We start from the raw sequence: 18,852 nt of genomic DNA, 5'->3' as shown, positions 1-18,852 counted from the left end.
GAAAAGAAGCAATTTCGCCTGGTTAATCTGGGCTTTTTGCTTCCGCATGCGCGTTTCCAAATGACATCAGTCATTTTATTAAAGGCGTCCATGCTTCTGTAGGATAGGTTTACAATTTTGTCTAAACTGACTGAGCTTATTTTATGGTCGTTTTGCCACTGTACAACAACCTTTAAACGTCTAGAGCTCATTTTCAATGTGTTAAACGAAACCCGATCTATCTCGCTAAGTTTAATCCAATAATACCCGCGGCGGTCTTACCAGAGTCTTACAATACCAATAGAGCCTAGCGGTAGCAATGAATTTCGAATAAAATTTTGTATACTTTCATACTCCCAACCGCTAGGGAGGCCAAAGGTTCAACTCTTTAACAGTACCGGAAAAGAGCTAGATTATCTGTAGTAGACCGAGCAGCGTAGGCCCAATATGACGTCAACCCACCTATTTGTTGGAAAATGTACAAGTTTCAGCTTATCGGCGATATGTCTCTATGTTCTATGCACAAAATGGTGAACTATGCGGATATACTGGATGCCGAAAATATATTAGCGCGAAGTTAATTCATAGAACATTTATTTTTGCCAAATTGCGTAATAAAGAACAATATTTTCTAAAAACTGAAGTTGTAAAACATTTTCGATTTTTCATTCTTTTTTCCCAAACGTAGTAGCGATGAAGTCATATTGGGCCTATTTAGCCTACTCGGTCTATATATGAACTTGAAACTGTAGATTGACTCGCGCTAGATGCTGACCTTGAAGCTCAAAGATCGGTTTTTACTGATACATTATTCGGCGGCATGCGTTGAGTAAAATACGAGTAAGGAAATAAGCACTGCCTTACATAGAGATGTGAAATTACCATTCATAAGCTACTGGTACGTCACCGATTCCAATTTTGGGGAAAATAAAATTTACGTTTGTCAAAGATTTATTTTTCCACGCGCAGAGATATAGTTTATTAAACTACACTCTAAGAAATATTTGTTCCAACCTGAACAAATAATTGCGGAAAGCCTCAACACACTGAGAGCACACTTTTGCGTTCAATTTTGAACAGTAAATACAGGTACCAAAATTGAACACCAAAATAGTGTGCTAGGTTGAGCACTATCATGATCATTGTTGAACACTGTGTGTGGTAGGATTTCTTCTTAAAGATGCAAAATTGAACAGTATAGTTGACAATTTGGCACACCTTATGTGTCAATTTTGAATGGTAGAAATGACACTTTGGAAAGCTTACAGTGGCAGTTTTGAATGGCTTAAGTAATAAATTGGCATAATTAAGGTGGCAGTTTTGAATAGTTTAGAGGACCAGTATATTTCTTATAATGCCAACCTACGATATTTGTGTTGTCCTTTCCAATGGACGGAATTCCTATTTGACCGGAACCAAAATGGGGAGATTCGATAAGATCGAACTCCGGCACCTTGGGTGGTTTACGAAAAGTGGTAAACAGCCACCGTGGACTGCACTTAACGAATATGAACATTGTCATTTTCTACGACAGTGATGGCGTTGCAAAGAATAAAACTTTCGAACGATTTGAAGTTTTATGTAAATATAAGGGAAAGGTGAAATAGGCAATAATCCGTGACATTTAATTTGATATTATTGTAAAATGATGTTTGTAAAGACCAATTTATATTTAATTTGGGGTAAATAAGCTTGTTACAGTAAATTGTTGAGATATTATCGGATATTATTGTATTTTTAATGAACGTTTTGTAAATAAACCTCATAACGTCTTAGGCAAACTGACAGGATTGAACAGCTTCAATGTCATCTTGGATAATCCAGCACACCTTTCACGATTGAACGCCTAATATTTCCAAATTATTCAAGAATGAACAATTGCGTTCAAGATTGAATACTCGTTGAACGCTTTTTTTAGAGTGTACGTTGAAATAAGAGCACTTTATTCTTATTTAGGTGCTTTACTCGGCAGAAACGGATAGGAAAATTCAGGGAAAGCTAGGCTCGGTAGTAATATTGGGAAATTTTTACAGTCTCTTGCATTTAGTTTTACTCAAAAATACAAGTAAGAGCTGAGAAATGTATCTTTTTTAGAGATTTATTAACACTGGAAAATGTGGTATGATATAGATCAGTAATTCGCAAATTAAAAATAATTTACTGACGGTAATTGAACTAGACTTTAAGCTGGAGCCATGTAATTAACCAGTTGGTGTTTGAATTTCGAAGGGCGCATTACCACAAGTGGCTACTATTTCGTCTACAAACCACTTGCTACCGTCGCGATAATTTTTCGCGTAAACCGAGTCTCCAACTTTGAAATCTCGATTTCTTTAGCGGTTGCTTCTTACGGTTTATGTCATGACGCGGGACAATTACATCCAGTCGCGTTCTGATGGCGTAGCCCAACATTAGATCAGCTGGCGATAATCCAGTTTCCGTGATTGGTGTTTGTCGGTAATTTAGTAGTACGCGACTAATTCGTGTTTGCAGATCTCCGTCCGTGAGTTTCGCGATTCCGGTTTTTATGGTCCTGACTCCTCTCTCAGCCAGACCATTGGAAGCTGGATGATAAGGTGGACTTGCCTTACACCAATCATCTTGAGAAACTGTACGGTTTCGTTGGCGGTGAAAGGAGTACCGTTGTTAGACACGACAGTTATCGGAAGAACAAAGCGCGCGAAGGGTTGGCGTAGCTGCTTAATTGTAGCCAAAGCTGTGGCTGCCGGGACGACCTGTGCCTCTATCAATTACTATAGCCGTCTACGACGATTAAGACCAACTTACCATTAATAGGCCCTGCATAGTCCATGTGTATTCTTTCCCAGGGTTCAGTAGCTTCCGACCAGGGTTCATAGACGTTAGCGGGTGGCATGGATGCTTCATTTTGGCATTTAGCACTAGCTCATACGAGATATTCTATATGTTTATCAATCATTGGCCACCGAATTTTGCTACGCGCAAGACCCTTCATACTTGTCATGCCTTGATGAGTGCTGAGCAGTTCGGCAAGCATTTGGCTTTGAAAGCCCGGTGGTATTATCACTCGTGAGCCCCAAAGTAAGATACCATCCATGAATGAGATCTCCAATCGTTTCATCCAGCAAAAAAAATTATCCACCTCCTTAGGTGGTTTGGGGGCCAACCGTCTTGAACATAGGTCAGGAAACTTGCAATAACGCATTCTTTGCCGTACCTTGTTTTATGTCTTCGGCCGTGATGATGGGCAAGTTACCTGAATAGTATTCAGGTTTGCAGATGCATTTATCGTCAAACATTTCACATCGACATAGAAGAGTGTGCTTAAAGAAGTACATTATTTGCCCATGTAGTTCAAATATCCATTCGATATGAATGAAATAAACGAATTATTGTGCTTTGGAAGTCTAGTCTAGGTACTAGCTACAAAAAGTACGTTCTGAATGTTAATTCTTAAAAACTTGTAACGCTTCCCAATGCTTACTTTTTACGCCAAAAAAGGGAAACACAAGTGGAATTGGGCTTGAGCTCCTCCTATAGCTGTGATGTTTGAAGTTGTTTAATCGTTTACGCGTAGTATTTGATGATGTGCCGTCAATTTTTTGCCCAAAAAATTAGATATCGGTCTTAGAGGGTCTAAAGTTTGAATTAGTAGTGGAGTTTGAAGGTAATAACCGAGGTTTAAAGCAATTTGGTGGCAAGACGATCTTGTGCCATGTACGAACTAGTTTTGATAAAAAGCTAGGACCTTTAACACCGTAAACTGATTTATCTCTGGAGTTCATAGCAGCAATTCCATATTCAGACGTTTCTCCGTGGCTCCTCATAGGGCCATTTACGTTTTCGTGGTCAAAAGGGTATACATAGCTTTTGGCACCCATTTTACCCTTAAAAATGTGACACCCGTTACTGCCATTCTACTGTGTCTTATTAAGCACTGCTGCTTTCGCTGGAAGTTCGCAAGTAACAGCTGTCAGTTTTACTTAAGTTAAAAGCAGCCAGGCAATGGAATTGGAAGGGTTACGTCGAGGTTTAAGTGACTTGGCAGTGGTGTAACAGTTGGAAGTCTCGTAACTGACAGACATAAAAATTAGGAAGTATATGAGGGAAGAACATCGCAGTGTCAAACATTTTTTTGATTGCTGGCATCTTGCAAAAGGTAGAGCCCCCCCTCCCCTCACCTTCAAATATAACAAGTTAACAGTCAATAAATATAAATTGAAATTGTAAACATCTAGGGGTCAAAAGTTAAATTGAAGCCGCAGGAAAGAAAAAACTGTGAAATTCTTTTGTAAAGGAAACGTAGCATTGTTAACCATGTTTATTAGTGAGCGATATCAAGCTACGGAAAATGTATAGTTAGCGAAGACAAAGTGGCTTTCTGTTCTTCGTCATATTACGAATCAGCATACCGGTCATGGCGGGTTATTTCCAGATTGTACACATGGTGAAATAACTACGCAAAAAGAATGGCTCGAAGAATGTAAGAAGATAAATCATCTATAATTACCAATGAAAATTTAAAACAATAATAATTGCAGTATCCGAGCCATACATTAGACTAGCTTATGTTGTCAAGCTCGCAAGTGGTGACATCGGCCAGTTATCACCAGCTGTACAAACATCAAATGTAGAATCATACCACAGCGTTGTGTTGCAATTTGTAAGCAAGATATTTTATTACCCCTACAATATAATGGAAGCTAAGTATTTCTTTTGAATGCCCATTCGTGTCAAAATCAATTTAATTTATGGATGATTTTCAAGATTATACTTCTCAACTTTGCAATTTAATGAAAATTCAAATAAAGCTCACAAAGCGGACGGTACTCTAAGGTACAGCATTTGTTTTCCAAAAGCAAAACAAGGGAAGTATAGCGATAAACCTGTCAAGGAGCCATCTACTTACAGTATTTTAATCAAATTTAAAAGAAGAATAGATTATTGATCATTTATCTTGGTAATTTAGATTATGTAAAACATTTGTTGACACTGAATTGAGTATGAATGAAGTTATGGAGTTATATAACAGCAAAATAGATCCAGTTCCGGTGCAACGACCATTAAGTGCTCAATGTTATCACCCTGAAAAAACCGAGGTGATTGGATCCTACAAGGAAAATAAACGTTTCAAAGTTCAGGATAATTAAGGCTCATCTATGATAAGCCTGATATTGGTCAATTTAAAGTCGAAATTTTGATAATGTTCCCTAGCCATTTAATTTCCTGATTAAAAATATTATAACGAAGATATATTTGATTACTGATATTTTAATTATTTTTTATGAATTTGTAGTCAGCGCAGCGTATAATTGGGAGTCATTAACCCTTGAGGTGATCAATTCTGGTTAGGTTGCATTTTAATAAACAGTAAAAAAAACTAAAATGTGTTTGTATCAATCAGTCTAAACAACATCCAAATGAGATTAAATCCATTGAGGGATTATATTCATTTTATTTAAATAACAGATCGAGAAATTAAACTACGGGATTTAGTAAAACACGAAAAATATAAATGAAGTAAGGAAGACGCCAGTATTTTGTTTACCACTCTAGACATCCTCCGCTATAATTTCTATAATTTCGTTAAGTCTATATTCCAGACGAAACTATACTTTTTAATCCACATAAAAAATATTTTAAAAACCATTAAAAAGACAATGAATTTTAGCTAAAGTTTATAAGATATGTTCCATAAGATTGGCACTTCCTATAATGCTGTAGGGAGCTAACGCTTCGGTCAAGAGCGAAGATAGTCGGACGTCATGCAGCTCGCACTCTGGTTGGTAAATTTGTACATGGAAAGCTGTTCTCCAACCAGTGAGGAGGATGACACCCAAGTAAGAGAGAGCAAAGTTTGAACTGTTAGCTCCGTATTACTTTACTGAGAGCTAGTAAGAAGGCAACCTACCAACTAATCTGTGGTCAGAAGCAGTTACCACAGCCGTATACTTGAAGAATAGGGTGAGTCATAGCAAGCTCGGAAATAAAGTACCCCTGGAATGTTGGACTGGGACGAAGCCAAGCAGCCGTCACTTAAAGAAAATAGACTGTCTTGCCTATGTGTATATTCCCAAGAAACGCCGGAAACATAAATTACAAAATCGGGCAAAAAAAGGAGTCCTAGTAGGTTATGCACTCAGAACAAAAGGCTACCGTATATGGCACCCTGAGTAAAAAATAATAAAAGAAACTAAACATGTTACGTTTATTGAGAATCAACTTGGTTATGGACCAAAACAATATTCTAATCCTGACGTATATACGTTTTATGACAAGATTGCAATCACATCAGAAGCGGATCGCGAAACTGAAGATCCTAAGCCAACCATTGCCCAAGGAAATGAAGTGGAGCGTCCTCCAGCAAAGGAAGAAGGAACGCCGGGACAAAGCTCAAGACGAAGACGAAGAGCTGCAGGTTCAGGAGGGAGAAGAAGCATTCCATGAAGCAGTAGAGACTCATTTTACCCTTATTTTCCCGAAAACATATGAAGAAGCTTTGAAGTCACCTGAGTGAAGCTATTGGCAATCAGTAATGAAAGCTGAGGTTGAAACGCTAAAGGAGCGAAGGTCATGAAAAATGTTCCCAAACCACCGAATAAGAAGATAATAGGGTGTCGCTGAATATATGACACTAAAACTGGCCTACTAGGGCAAATCATCCGCTATAGAGCTGGTTTGGCGGCGCAGGGTTTTAATCAGAAACCGAAAATTGATTATGAAGATGCATTTGCGCCGGTCGTAAACTTCAAAATTATAAGACTCTCTTTTCTATTCGTCGTCACTCTTGGTTGGGTGCACAGTCACCTTGATTTCAAAAATGCGTACTTGTATGATCATTTATTGGATTTGAAATGGAAAACTCTTCCTCACATTTTTTGCGGTTTTTTAAGGCACTATATGGTCTACCTCAAAGAAATGGATAACACTTTCAAAGATCTCGGATTTCTGAAAATCCCAGGCACTAACTGCGTTTATTATATCCCAATGAAAGCGTTTGTCTTGGTTTATGTTACCTTGCAGTTAGAACCAAGGACGATACCATTTTGGAAAAAGTATATAACATGTTATCCAGGGTCTATAAGATAAAATATCTCGGACCAATATCGAAATTCTTAGGAGTAGAGTTTATCACGGATCAACACGGAGGGATACAACTTCACCAGTGAGGATATATAAAGAAGATTATGGACACCTTTCAAATCACCAGAGAAGAACCAGTTTCGCTACCATTGAACCCAGGATTCAAGTTAGGTAGAAGTGATAGTCCAACCGATCCTGAAGACCAACAAGACATGAAGAAATACCCACTGATAGGATGTTTGTTTTTGGCCCTTCGGACCAGACCAACCCAGGAAGAAACCATTGGATTCACCTATACAAATTGGCCCAGTATGTTGAATCAACTAAAGACTATAGTCTTCATTATGTAAAGAAAGATCAGTCCCGTTTAATTATGTATTCGAATTCGGGTTGGGGAAACAATTGGGACACCAGAAGATCCACATGCGGTTACGTTTGTTTTTGGGGATACTGTCCATTTTCATGGCGTTCTTTCCGGCAGAAGTCCGTTGCTCAATCCACGATGGAAGCCGAGTACATTGCTCTGGCCGAGGCAACCAAGGAACTTATCTGGCTAAAAACGATTACTGACAGTATAGCTGGGCAATGTTAAATTGAATTTCCCATCCCGCTTGTGTTTTGCGATGACTGGTCAGCTATATTTTATGCAAAGTGCCCGGTTGAATACCACCGCACGAAGCACATTGACATTAGATATAATTTCTTACGCAAAAAAAAAACCATTATTTGAATTGAAATATGTTTCTACTAGATATCATTTCTTACGCAAAAACTTGAAGAACAATTATTTCAATTGAAATATGTTTCTACTAAACTAAATGTCGCGGATGTTTTTACGAAGCCCCTAGCTAAATCTAATTTTGAAAGTTGTCGCGGGATGGTAAAGTTACATTAACCATTTCATGATTGTTTTCGTTCCTATGATTATGTGATAAGAAATTATGTTAAATAGGGGGAGTTTGTTAACTTCACATTAGATAATTTAACTAATTTAGTAGAACTGAACCGAACTGCTCTAACAGACGACCTTGGGGTTATTCATGTTTTCTTCCCAAGATAATATTGGAAAGGTAGTTCAGTTGGTAACCAGTGTCGAGATGAGATACTTTACTAACTCTTGGTTAACTAATAGTTTGCTTTTCAATTAACTTTTTTATCGCCTCTTTTTCTTAACTTATTTTTGAGTTTAGATAGTTTTTTAAATTTTCCGTATTTAATTTAAGAGATCCATTCAAAGTATTCAAAACGACTTCGTTGATCGTTTCGACTAATTCTTTATTCGCGTTTTGTAAAATACCTTGACGTTGATTTCGTTTTAATTTACCTTAAGTTTTAACTAAATGTATATTTTTTTAGCTAAGCTTTGACAAAAACTTTTTTCCGTTACTTTTTCATCTTATACTACTATTATTACGCGATCTGTTACGTTTCAAAGTCTTAATGGAAATGAAGTTATTTATAAATAATATCTTCTTTTATTTCAATTTCCACGGGGTACGTAATTAATATTTTTTTCGTTCGGAAAAATGTTTGTTCTTATTCTCCATTCGTCGGGGCAATTTTGACTTTAATCGAATAATAAATAAGAATATGGATTTTTAGTAGCGTCTCTATAACTTTCTAGAATAAATTTCTAATTATAAGGATCAATTTGTTTAAGTAAAAAATTACTTGCATTTTATCTCTAATTAGTCGAAATAAAATTAAATATTTAGAGTTTAAAGATATTTCTCTTATATTTTTATGAAATAAATTTTGACTAAATAATTCTTTAGTCGCTCCTAAAAGCGCTTAAATCTGTTCCTTCGCAAAACCAAATTTTTTTTCTCTTGTCTAGCGGCTAATGACGGTCTATTTACAAAATATTAAGAGTATACGAACAACATTTTGACCATAAATTTCCAGAAGACGACCCTCACTCGGGTGTCCCTTCCCCACCCTTTTTTTTCTAAAAGGTTAAAGGTTAAAGTTAGTTAAAAGGTTCCCCTTAACAAGAACTTATGACCCTCCCACATCTTTGAAATATTATAAAAGCGCTATTAGGCCTATAGTAAAACATTCGCTACTGAGAACCCAAAACAGAACGAAGCTAAAAAAAAAAACAACCCCTCTTCCAAAGAAGAAATGGCTCGTAACTGCAACTGGTAAGTGAAATAATTTTATTTTTATTTCTTAATATTATTTTTTGAAATAAAATCTCTCTCTCTCACTCTCTGTGTAAAAGTTGTTTATTTCACGGATTAGATACCCCCTTTTCACCATCACCCCTAAGTGATTTAGAAGATCTCGCACCATTTGAAAATATAAATATAAATTTTGGAGAAGAAAATCCAATAAGTCCACCACCGTCACCGCCCCTACCACCACCATTGGCTGAATGAGGAACCATCACGAGTGGATACGATTAATTGTCACTCCATCATGTATGTATATAAATCACCTACAAGGAAATGGTTAACACCATACAAGTCATGGACAACATGTACTTTAATGAAATGGTATGCATGGAGGAAAGGGGTGTCGTGGAGGTGCATCGCCCATACTTCCCGAATGTAAGGAAACTAAAGGAAGAATTCTGTAATTGCGGTAGTGTGATGGAGGTGAGTAATATAACAAACTTTTATAATTAAACAAAGAGAATGAAAATTTAATAAATATGTGTGTGTGCGTGCGATAGGTGCAGCAATGGGACCCGAGAATCTCCACTGAGAACCGAGCGCGGGGGAAGATGTTCCTAAACCTTTTCGGGGGATCGATGGATGTAACAACATCGTCTCTATCCGTAGTTCCTGTTGCACCTCCCCAACGTCAGGAATTCGTAGTCGCCGTACCTCCAATGGCACAACCAGCAACTAAGCAGCCACCCCTTAGACGGTCTAGGGCCCAAAAGAGGCCAAGATTCCAACAGCCAGCGGAGGACTCTAGACAGTCCCTAGAAGATGTATTGGTGGACGGTGACGGTATTTCGAGTTTTTTTAAAAGAAAAACTAATAAAAATAAATATAAAATTGAAGATAATAAAATATTTTCCCGATGGGATAAAAAATCAGTATTTGTTTAAAAATTGTTTATTTACTAGAGGCGAAGCATACATTTTGTTTTCTTATTTAATTGCTGGTAAATATGCAAAGTTATAATATCATTTAACATAGTATTATTACAATAGGTATTAACAATTGTTTTAAAGACCACCCTTTTATACAATAGTAATATGAAATATATTACGTGTAAACGGTCGACATTTATACCGAAAGAACTATCCATCGCTACCGTAGAATCAAAACCCTCAGACATACCACGTCGACCCCGATAACAGAAGAACTAATTTTTATACTACAAAATACATCTATGGCATTTCTTTCCGAGATGGTGACTTACCTTCTTAAAAACTATCGGCATGTTTTAATTACGCAAGTAAATGACCCTTCTTTGTTTTTCCAAATCTGTGATCCATTTTAAAGTCCGAGCACTTTTTCCCTAAAATTTTATTGTTTAAATTTGTGATATTTTGACATTTAAAAGACAGTAAATCCTATAAAACTCAATTTAGCTGAAGGTTTATTTTGGGACTTTACAAGCAGGGCCGGATTAAGGGGGGGCAAAGGGGCACCTGCCCCCGGGCGCCAGCAAAATAGGGGCGCCCAAGATGTCTGGTGATACCCAAATCTGAGCGATTGTTTTACTAAATTTTCGAAAAACTCAAAAATATGACGTTAGTTTTGAATGATTACGGGACTGTTTTTCGTTTTTAAATAGGTATATTAGCTATTCAGACCAATTTATTACACCAAATTAGTTGGGAGGAGACGATAAATAGATTATCCGAGTCTAAATCTAGAAAAGCCTATTCAAAGACATAGGCAGGGCTGATACTAAGTCACTTTTTTAAAATTCGGTTACTAAAAGTCACTTTTCCAAAAATTAGTTACCATTTGTCACTTTTTTTGGATTTTTGAGTCTTTCGGTGTTATTTATCTTCTCAACCACAAGGTTAAACGTAATATATTTGACTGTATGACGGTTTAAACGCAAAAACAGCGAGATTACAGTTGATCAAACCCAAAAAATTGTGGAGCTCGCTTCGCTCGCTCATCAAATTTTATGATTGGACCTTTCCTTTGACTGGAAATATCTAAGCCCATAGATTGGGCTTAATTACGGCACCGACCTTTAAAATATCTTTAACTACTGAAAATAATTATGAAAATCGATCATGTCTGAAAAAATTTCATTTAAAGTGCCCTTATTTTATAGCTTAATTTGCCCTTATTTAGTCACTTTTTGCTTACTATTTTTAAATTTATTAGTCACTTATTCAACTAAAATTGAGCGTATGGGTGAGTATCAGCCATGCATAGGGATACTTTTCACTTAACAAAATTACAATAGGGAGCTAACAGCTGGCTAGGGGGAAGAGATAGTCTGACGTCACGCAGCCGACCTCTGGTTGGCATTTTTGCGCGTAGAATACTGTTTCCAACCGTTAGGGGGTATGAAACTCCAGTAAGAGATAGAAGGGTGTGACGTTTCAGGGTCAGAACTGTTAGCTCCCTATATTTATAATAAAAACAAGATTGTTAAAATTTCTAGCTGGTTTTTATAAATTATGGGGCCAAGGGAGGGGGCGCCCATCGAGCCACTGCCCCCGGGCGAAAATCTTCTTAATCCGGCCCTGTTTACAAGGTAGCTACACGCGCGAGTCTCTAGGCCTATAGCCGCAATTTCCACTGCTGGTAATGTTGGAGAGTCCGGCCGCCAACTTAAGATTAACACCATTGATTGTTACATAATATTTCCCTGTCTATTGTTTATTAATTCAAGTTTATATCACCTGAAAATAAAGGGGAACAAAATAAAATTTTAAATAATATACCACCGTCCTAAGTGCAAAACTGACATTTTTGGGAAACAAGAAAGTGTACAATGTACAAAATGCTTTGAAACGATAAACAGCGCTAGTTTAGAGTGCGGTTTTTACCATACGTTCTCCCAGGAGAAGCCGTCGGAAGTTGCATGTAGTCAAAAACTCTCAGGGAACAGGCCCAATTTATGTAACTCTCAATCACTCGTAACAACCGAAAATAGAAGCCAATAAAGTACGAAAACAATTACGGAAAGCACTGTTAAACCAACAGGAAAACTTGTTTTAGACCATTTATTTGAAATCTTGCCCGGACTTATTCAAGAAGCTCTGAAAAATTACACTATTATCACTACCACATTTTTCACATCGGAGCTTCATTTAATGAAAGCGACGCACAACGCATTATCAGAAGAAATAACGCAACTAAAATATTTACTAGCTAGTAAATCATCTTCTACAGAAAATTGCGAATTATCACAGGGCCACAAAACTCCTCTGATCTTTGACACGCTAGGTGCATTAAGGAAAGAAATTGCCGTTGTTACAGAACAAAACATAGAAGTGAAAAAAGTGGTAGAAGAATTGCGAATTGATAAGCCAAACACTAACTTAGAGACGATCTAATTTAGAAGTGGGGTGGCGTAGCGGATGCTGGGTTTGGCACCGGGTGAAAATCTGGGAACAAATCCTTCTGCGTAGAGTTTGCAAGTTCTCTCCCCGCTTGTTAAAAGGTGTTTTCCTCCGTGGTTTAACCCGGTTTCTCCTTTCCATCAAAGCTTGCAGAGGTTAACGGTAATAGTAAGTATAGGGCGCTGTCAGTTAGCTGAGGCATAGGGGCTAGCCACCACCCCTCTATGCAATGTAAAGGGTCCCACCTGTAAACAAGCCACAGGCTTAGTGTGGAAATCCCTTCATAGACAAAGCCTAGATTATTATTATTATCTTGGAATTACAAGTGAACATGAAAGACGACCTTGGTTATGTTGTGAGAACGGAATAACCTCAGCTTGGGAAGATAATTGACTATGTTTCTAACATAGCCGAGAATACTCATATCACCGTCGCGAGCCTAAAGATACATAATATCGATCCGTTGCCATCTGATTGCTCCCTTGGGAGTATCAATTGTGAAATTGGAGATCTGAAGTGTTAGATCACTGCAATTAGAAGCTATCTCAAAGAAATGAAGAACGGTATCGACAGCAAGCTAAAAACTACAAATTTTGACGAAGATCAACTGAATCAAAAATTAAAGGATCTCTCGGAAGGGCTTACGGAATTAAAATTACACAATTCAATTATCAGGGGGCAAATGAGTATAATTGACCAAAAGGTAGAAAACCTCAGTGAAACGGATTAAAATACAAGCCCTATGCTGACCAAAGAAAAAGGAAAAGAAGCAAGGTCCACCACGAGAAAAGCTATTACAAATTCTGATAAGCGAAATCGAAATGGAAAACGTAATGGTTTGGTGATTGGCGAATTAAAGGAGGCCCCTTTTCCAGGGCTCCCACCAGGTCCCTAAAAGTCCCTATTTTCCTACAAGGTCCTTAATCTACCCTAAAATTGGTATTCGGTCCTTAAATCACCCTATTTTTATAAACCTCAGAAAAAGTATAAGGGTGACCTGAAAATGTCTTGTCTGAGATTTGACCAGAGCCCCAAATTTGCGGAGCTCGCTTCGGTTATTTATGATTTACTTAATGTTAAATTTAAACGAATTAATTGGCTAATTTTTATAACAATAACAACTCGTGCAAAAATTATTCGACAGAATTTAGACTGGTTCTCATATATGTTCGCCATGTACGTTATTGCAAATGGTCAGAGAAATTTGTTCAAGTTAGTCAGGAAAACCTGGAAAAGTCAGCTCACTCCCACACACACACACACACACGGCCGTTACAGAACCTCTCCTGGACTACGTCACACGGAGAGGTAAAAAGGGTGAGGCAAGTTTTAGGCCTAGCGTGGCTTCGTATCCAGCATTTCAAGATGGAGTTGACAATGACAAAGCATATTAAACCTTTGGTCGGTGAGACAGATTGGCCAATTTGGAAAAGAAAAATGCGCGACTTGCTAGACTTTCACGAGGGAGCTTTGGACGTCATTGACAAGAAATTAGAAAAACCAAACCCTCTGCCGCAAGACGCAAGTGAGGCGCAAGCTAAAGAGCACAAGGTGAAAAGCACTGTGTATCGAAAAGCAAATAGTCACGCCAAATCAATGATTTCAAGCTCTGTGACAGATGCAGTTTGGCAAAAGATTATGGATAAAGAGTCTGCACTAGAGGCGTGGGAAGCTTTGAAACAGCAATTTGAAGCCACGTCAAAGGATCAGTTGTTCCGGATTTGCGTAGATTTGCCTTCAGTTGGGTGAGTGAAGATGATGTCAGTACGCATGTTGCGAAGTTAAAGAATCTATGGATTGAGTTAAACAATGGGCTAAGAGCAAGAGATCAAAGTCCACTTCCCGATCTCATTCTAATGTGCAAAATATTGCAAATTCTGCCAAGTGAATTCGCACATTTTCAGTCAAGTTGGATGCTATTATCGAAAGATGAGGAGAAAACTTTTGATGATTAACGAGTCAGCTCTTTATGTTTGACAGGACTTTTAAGAAGAATGCAACAAGTGAGAAGCTTGACGAAGTAGCGCTAGTGGCAAAATCAGGGAAGTCACTGAACAAAAGTGCACAGAGATCAAAGAAAGGGGATACGTGTAATTACTGCAAAAAGAAAGGACATTGGGTAATAAACTGTACGAAATTGATTGCGGACGGACGACCACCAAAGCAGAAGAAAGAGGGCACCCCTCAGAGTAATGTCCTTGACACCAATGTAGCACTCGTCTCTACATGTGAAGAAAGCATCAGTAACGAAGTTTACACAGCTGAGACAAATGCTACAGGGTGATGGATCGACAATGGAGCCACGAAGCATGTGACAAATTGTCCGGATCTATTCATCGAATTCAAGGAGTTTAAAAACCCATGCGTCATCAAAGCAGCTGGAAAAGAAGCTCTCAAAGCCGTTGAAAAAGTAAAGGCACCATTCAAATATGTCACTCACGGGAGAAGAAACCTTGAAGATGATTCTCAATGATGTCTGGTTTGTCCCAAACATCACGAGAAATTTATTTTCTGTTTTGGCAGCCCAAGACCGGAACAGAGACAGTAAATTCACTTCCAAGGCGACCGAGTGCTGGCTCGAAGTGAATGAAAGAAACGTACTGTATGGAAGTCGTGAAGTAAGCGGAAATCTGTACAAGAGAGAGTTCCTCCAGAATAAGTAGAAAGAGTAAATATCACTGAAGCAGAAATTTCCACTTTACAATTATACCCAGAGAGGTGGGGACACCAAGACAAACGGCATGTAAGAGCGCTATTCTAAAAAGAACTGGGAATCACAGTCAAACTGATTAAAGAACTGTGTGAACCCTGCATCTTTGGCAAGCCCATCGTGTGCCTTTTGGAACCAAAAGGACATGAAATCGAATTCCTTGAAACCACGAGCAAAAATCTATTTTCATTCTTCTAAAATATTGATCACCAATCGTTTCAATTGATGTCACTTTAAGTCTTCTCATTATTTTATTATGATATGAAAGTAACAATAAATATTTAAGCGTATGAACCGAATTAGCTTAAAAAAGCAACTAAATCGATTCAGATTTTGTATCATGAGCCTCGTACGCCATAATTACATTTGGATGAAACTCAAGATTAGCACAAATTTGGATATCTTAGAAATTTTCTTTCTACATCAAACGGAATCCTTTAGATCTTGTCTTTAACTTATCAGGGGTTAATAATGCACTTCTGATATTAATCTGTCAAAAATTGCACTAGCGTGTGAATTCAATTAGAATTATTATGTTAAATCTATTGCTTCTTTAATAATGTAGATATGAAATTCATATAATCATTAAGCTATTTCCTATTAAAAGAAGAAATTCTTATATTTTTGAAACTATATGGAAGTCGCGTACCCAATAAATTTTAACTGAATTTATTATTTGAAAGTGTCAATGCTTAACGGAACAAGGGTGTAATGCGAAGTAACTTAAAACTTGCTCAAAGAATCAAAAACCGCAAGATGAAGAGAAACTGATTAGCGCAGCTGTAACGGAATATATGAAGCTCGACGGATACATTCAGATCCTTTTCGGGGAAAATGCTCTAATCACAGTTGAATCCTATATGAGTTGGGTATCGGAAGAAATTGTGACATCTGATCCTGAGAGTAAAAGTACTTAGTGGAAAACGGAGGCCTTTACTATTCGCAGCACGAAGTTGGCTTCGACTATTTGCACTTCATTTTCAACACCTCTTGGTTGAGAAGCAATCCGCAAATGCGTGAAAGCCTCCAACTAAGGTCGGTAAGACTAAGAATTTGATAGTAAACTGATTAAGGGGCCTGAAAACAGTCTTGTTTCAGCTTAAAAACAATTTTCGAAACGAAAATTTTCATATATCTCTCTTTTGAGAAGCTTTACTTAATTGAAACAGTCAAATGGAAGAGACCATTGAAAAGCACCGTTGCCTTGAACCTGAGTAGCGTCTTAGTTCCTTTCTACTTGCTTTTCATGCTGTTGTCTGGATCAGTGGCCGTTGCTATAATAGAAATATTCTTCAAACAATTTTCATAAACACTATCTGAAAATGTAATCTCCCACCGCGAAAATGGAAAAGAACTTTTTCTGCTCAAATTAAAAATATTTGTTTACTCTGCGATAAAAATCTCAAGCCACCACAGAAGCAAATTCTATTCGTGGTGGTTACGGGAACAGCGCAAATGTAGATCAATAAATACTTAATGCATAATTTAAGTAAAATGTTATCCAATAAGCTTTGAGCAGACCATCTGTGTAATAATATTTCCAAAATTAAGTACAAAGCTTGGAAATAGATGGATAGAATTTTTTTCCAGATTTTAGATGGGCCTGAAGTTGATTCCAAGGAATGGAGTTATAAGCAACTGCGTTAAAAAAACGACAGTCTATATCTTAATAGGGGACTAATAATCAAGGTCCAGCCTAAATCTCTTCACGTAGCAAGCTGAAGCTTTGCTGCGACGCTATTTTGAATTTTATTCTACCCATTATTCCATTAAGAAAACATTTTCCCAAATATCACGATCAGCAACGTAAAATAATCCTAATTTTGGAATGTTAATAAGACGCTGATATTGAATTTTCTTCACGAAGATTCAGGATAAAATTATATCAAGGCTTAAAACAGACTTCATATGAGAATTTCAGATTTAAAATCTCTGACCTTTCACCTTTCCCCCAATTTTTCAAATACCTGACTTATCCAGAATTCCTACGAAACTATTTAAATGAATAAATGCCCATTCAGACATCTAAAAAAATCTAACGTTCCCGTCCGTCGCCTCCATAATTTCGTTTCGGTCGCGTCGAAACGTTCATTTCCCTGTTCAGACGCGAGAGCGGACGACTTAAAACGAGTCCCATATATATATTTGAGCCAAGTCATTTGAATGCTTAAGTAGCCGAATACAAAATGGCAAATATCACCAAGAGCACCCGAAGAATCCTAAAACAGGTCATATATCGTCTGCTCGATCAGTAAAAACCTTGATTGAAAAGGTGCTAACAAGGTGGTGCCACATCAACACTGACAGATAAATTTGAAATTCTTCAAACTAAACCCGCAAATCTCTTATGTAGTCGTTGACACGTGTGAACAATCTAATTGAACGAGAAAAGGGACTTCACCGACGTGAACCTAAGATTTTAGTGCAGTCTGAATGGGCCTTAAAACCTGACCTACATTATTTTCTACTACGCATTCGAACGACAATAGTCGTCCAATTGGAAAACCACCCAACTGTAATAACTTTCTATAATAAACAACAATACAAATTATTCGCGTAGAAAATTAGATGAATTCTTTTCCACGTTAAACTTCTCCAACACTTGCTAATTTTGGTTTCATTACAAAAATATTGACCAAAATCTCTGGGGCGTCGAAAAAATGTAATCATAGAACTTAAATTAACTTTCATATCGCGTCAAGCATCGAGATTTCATTTAAATATTCACCGTTTTCATTTCAGTTACCCTAGCAACGGTTAAAAGCGCAGCAGCGAGTGTGTTGTTTACAATAAGAAACGTTAAGGGTGGTATTATTGACGTGTTAACCAACCTCCGTACTCAAAGGAGAGTATGAAGTATTTTTATAATTCTGTTACATTATTATCGCTTCTAGGCGAGGCTTGCTACTTTTCTCTTCAATTTACGAATTCGTGGTAGGATTAATTGGACCACAAAAATGGCGCAGACAGAATTTGAATTTATGGGAAATGACCGATATTTTAAATACAAGTATCTATCATTTGAATTGCCAAATCTTAAATGTTACAGTCGATTTTTAAAATTATTCCTTATAGGTACGCGCAAGAGACACCAATAAACGTATCGACAATTGCGGTGAGATTATCAACATTCGGTCTCGCGTCTCCGCCAACTCATTTTCATGATGGAAATTAAAGTTTCATTATTTCTTATCAGGAAACTTGGGAGTTTGAGAGCTTATTGTCAGTGCACAAAATCACGGCAGATTATCTGAAACGATCCCTCAACATGAAGTATTTTTCATACCATTCGGAATTCGATTCGAGTAATTGGGCCGAACGAGAAAGAATTGTGTATACGCGCTGATTTTTGCTCGTTTTCCCAAATTAGGAATACTCGATTATCTGAAGATTATTCGCCCTTTTCGACTCGATTAAATTGAAACGATACCTTAAAACTGGCGATTATTAGATTTACACTTATAAAAAATGATAATATATAATTTAATTTTATCGATAATTTTAGAACGGTTTTCGAGGGGCATAAAGTTAGCATTTTCGATTTTAATGAAATATATACTGCTCCTGATGTTTTCAAAGTACGTCAAACAGAAATCAGTGAGATATT

This window comes from Phalangium opilio, unplaced genomic scaffold (genome assembly GCF_054372755.1).
Source record: "Phalangium opilio isolate 3A_F unplaced genomic scaffold, DU_Popi_V2 ptg000061l_1, whole genome shotgun sequence".
In the NCBI taxonomy this organism is placed as follows: Eukaryota; Metazoa; Arthropoda; class Arachnida; order Opiliones; family Phalangiidae; genus Phalangium; species Phalangium opilio.
This window is presented reverse-complemented; position numbering follows the sequence as displayed.